This window comes from Coloeus monedula (assembly GCF_965178545.1).
Source record: "Coloeus monedula genome assembly, chromosome: 2".
Lineage (NCBI taxonomy): Eukaryota > Metazoa > Chordata > Aves > Passeriformes > Corvidae > Coloeus > Coloeus monedula.
The window spans coordinates 10873367-10877228 of record NC_138782.1 but is presented as its reverse complement, the minus strand read 5'-3'; positions in this window follow the sequence as shown (position 1 = coordinate 10877228).

Sequence of the window (3862 nt, the reverse complement as noted above, 5' to 3'; positions counted from 1 at the left end):
GCACCCCACAGACCTGTCCCAGGCATGGGACAGCTTGGGGAAGGAGGAGAGGTAAGGTCATATATCCAGTACATATAAGAGTTTTGTCAACTAGGAAAATGAGAAAATTATGCTTTCCAATTTCATCAAAGTGCACTTATTGCAGTCTCAGCAGATTCCTGTCACCCTCTGGGATGCAGAAACCAATTAGTCCAGTCTGAAAGAAAAATCAAGTGCATCTTTTGCTGTTTTGTAACATGACAGACATTTCTGCAATTATCTGGCTTCAAATAGGCATCTCCATGAGCAGGTGCAGAAAATGCCCATCCTAAAGGGATGAGCAGCCTTTGCCTTCAGTCACCACTGACTGGTGAGATTCCTCATGCCCTTAAAAACTTGAGGGCAGGCTCAGCTGCTTACGCAAAACTCCTGATTCAAAACATGATGTAATTTAAATATCAATCATTTTTCCTAGAAAAAACAGTTGAGTCTGCATGGCAAGGCTGTATATCCATGCTGACATAAGACTTCCTCTGTGTAATACAGGGAGACCTTTTGACCCGAGGGACTTTTCTTCCTGCGGAGGAAATCAAGGAGCAAAGTTCACTGGGATCAAAATAAGTCTTGGCACAAGAGCAGATTTCCACACACTCACCTGTGTGCGAGAAGGGGGTGCACAGCCCCAGCAGCCCAGAAAACATCTGCTCCAGAAAGATATTTTCACCATGACTTCAGACTCACTCTGCTTCAAGGTTGTTTCCAAGCAGAAGAAAAGCCACCATGGCACTCCAGTTCAGTGTGGATCACTAGAAAAGCCCCAATCCCAACACAGCTGTGGTGCCTTTCAGCGCCAGCAGCTAATGGGAGCAGTGAGTGCTCTTGTGGTTGGTGGGTTTTGGGGTATTTTAGGGAAACTGCCTTGGTCCCTGCTGCCTTCAGCCAGCTCCAAGGCTTTGCTACCAGCAGGAGTTTCTACCATGCTGGAGTTTGGTGCCTGGGTGAGCATTCCTGCGTATCCATGGCTGGCCAGATGGGTGTCAAAGGGTAGAAGTCATGGGAAGAAAAAGGTTTGGGGAGGGGGAATCCAGGATGTGCTCCTGCCTCTTTCCCACCCTGCTGCCAGCAAAGCAGAGAGCACAAAGGCCATGGGGTGGTGGGAAAGGAAGGAAGCTTGAGGGTAGTTGCATTATTCCCTCTGCATTGCCGTGATGGCTGGAAGTGGGTGAGCAGCAAAACACCACCACCTCTGGGGAGAGGAACATCCACCTGGCCCCCCAGAATGAGAGCAGTTACCCAGAACTTTGGGAAAGAGAAGTAACATGCAGGGTATCTGGCACTGGCAAGTGACTGGGGGCAGCAATTTGTGACCGAGTGAGAGCAGAGCCCTGAGCAAAATGGGAGGGAGAGGGAGAGCAGCCCCTTTCATCAGCACTGGCTGCTACATTTCTCACTTTTGGAGTAGAAAGTTGAGCAGCTGCTGTTGCTGGGACTGCAGGAAAGCATCTCTGGGCCACTTAGCATAGAGGGAGGGGAGCGGGTCCATCCCTGGGGAGTGCTGGAAGGAGCCTGGCTCTTCTTGCCGACCATTTTTATTTTGCTTCCTTTAAAGGCTGGGAGGAAAGAGGGAGGGGGACCAGAGCAACATGGTCTGAAAGAAAAAAAAAAAAGGCAAGTTAAAGATGTGAAGTGCCTGGCAGAGACCCAAAGCACAAGAGCACAGAGACCGTGAGAAAAATGTAAGTTTGCTGTCCAACTGGATGGAAATCAGATGTCGCTTGGGACTTCACAGGACTTGTAAATGAATAAAGGAACGGGCAGGAAAGGAAGGAAGATCCAGCCAGGCTGGAGAAGGCAACCAGCAGGGCCTTGATCCTAATATGGTTAATATCCGTGAGACTTATTCCTACAGGCAGCAGTGTTTGTCCTATCACAGCATAAATCCTTCACTAACTGCTAAAGCAGACCTGAGAATGGAGGAGTGGAGACTTCAGGGCTTTGATGTCACAAGTAGCTGAGGAGGAGGAGGGAATCATGAGGATGGGGAAGAGAGCCATTGCAAGCCTTGCTGGAAGCTACCATGGGCAGAGCCCAGCAGGTAAGGGCAGCTGCTCCAACGGCACTGCGCAGCTTCCATTGCTGCTCCCAATTCACCTAGTGGCTCTTCGGGTACATGGCCTAGGAGTGCCAGGGTATCTGCTGGGCATGGATGACCCAGAGGCCAGAGAGGCGGGAGGAGGACAGGGGTGGCAGAAGAGGTGGGATACTCCCTTGGGAAGGTCTGCAGTGGGATAGACACAGCTGCCTTTGGAGCTCAGGTGACTTTTGCTATTCCATGTGCAGTCAGACCACGGGACACGCTTTGAGACTAATGGAAGAAGTTGCCCGTGCCTTTATTATACACATGCACACACAAATCCTTGAAATACCACCCAGCACCTCCTGCAGGACCTCCTGTTTGTACCTGCCTGCTAAAAGGGGAAACCCCTGCAAGAAGCAGGAGGAACAACTAAAGAAGCCTTTGTGAGCTCTGTATCACCCATGCCAAATAGGGGAAGGCTTAGAGACTTCTGCTAGAAACTACTCAGTTGCTCTTTGCTGAACACCTGGGTGGGACCTGCCTCTCTTGCACAGAGGCTGAAGGAGTCCACAATGACCCATTGCTGGACTGAGTGAGCAGGTCCAGGGCAGGCTCTGGTCAGAAGCACAGCGTTCAGAGTGTCCCTTTCCATGCACCACGCTCAGCCTGCCAGGCAGGAACAAAAGGCTGGTCCTTGCCATTTCCCAGCAACTCGCCGTGGGAAGCTCGTTCCTGCTCGCCCTGGGCTGGCTGTCAGCATAGGCTGGGAATGGAGCCACCACTGAGACCCGCAGGGCCCTTTCTGTAAGGAAACAAAGTCGTGCTCCCTGCACAGGAGCGCCTGGGGACTCCCCAGCAGCCAGCCATGGCCCAGGGCACTGCTGTGTGAAGAGCTGTAAGCGCCGGGAAATGCTGCTGCCCCAAAAGGCTCCCCACCAGGGCCGGCTTTTGGGGCCACGGCAGCGAGGTGCCAGCCCTCTGTTACTGCAGTGCCCTTGGAGGCATCATGGGAAGAGGTTTCCCCACGGGAGATTTCAACCCGCTTCAGAGAGGTCTGAGGGGGACAGAGGCAGGAGGTGGGTGAGGAGGCACTTGGGGAGATGGGAACATGCAGAAATGTTCGGAGAGGGCAAGAGAGCCCACAGCTGCGGCTGATGGCGTCATTAAAGCAGTGTGGAGCCGCAAGAAAAAAAACCCCAACGAACAACAAAACCCCCACAAAACCTCCATTCGAACACGCACAGAGCATCTTTGTGACCTGGTGGGACCCTGCCTGCGGATGTCTGGGCTCGGGGCTCCCTCTAGAGGGTTTTGCACAGCCAGCAAATGGCCACACCATGGCCTTGGGAAGGGGACGGAAGGGACTCCGCGGCTGAGCCCTTCCTTCCCTTGGGGTCCTCCTTTGCATGGGGTGGCCTTAAGAGCATCCTCAAATTGCCCTGAGCCAGCATGAGCACCTTCGGCTCTGCCAAGGGGTGTGGCAGGGGGCAGCCACTCAGTAGGTGTGCAAGGAAGTGTTTACATGGATTATTTCAGCCAAACAGGATTTGGGGAGAGGGGCATTGGAAGGGACTTTGCGCTGTTGGTGCAGGCAGAGCTGAATCCAACCTTGGAGATCCTGTTGAGGGGTTGGAATGATTCAGGGCCAAGCACCACATCCTGAGGTGAGAGCAGGACTATAGCCAGCAGTTGCATGAAGGCAACTGGCCCTCACCTCTGGGCAAGGAAGGCATAGACAAGGAACAGAGCTTGGAGCAGGGGCTGCCACCAGGAGACACATCCCACCAGGAAGATCCCAGTTACAGA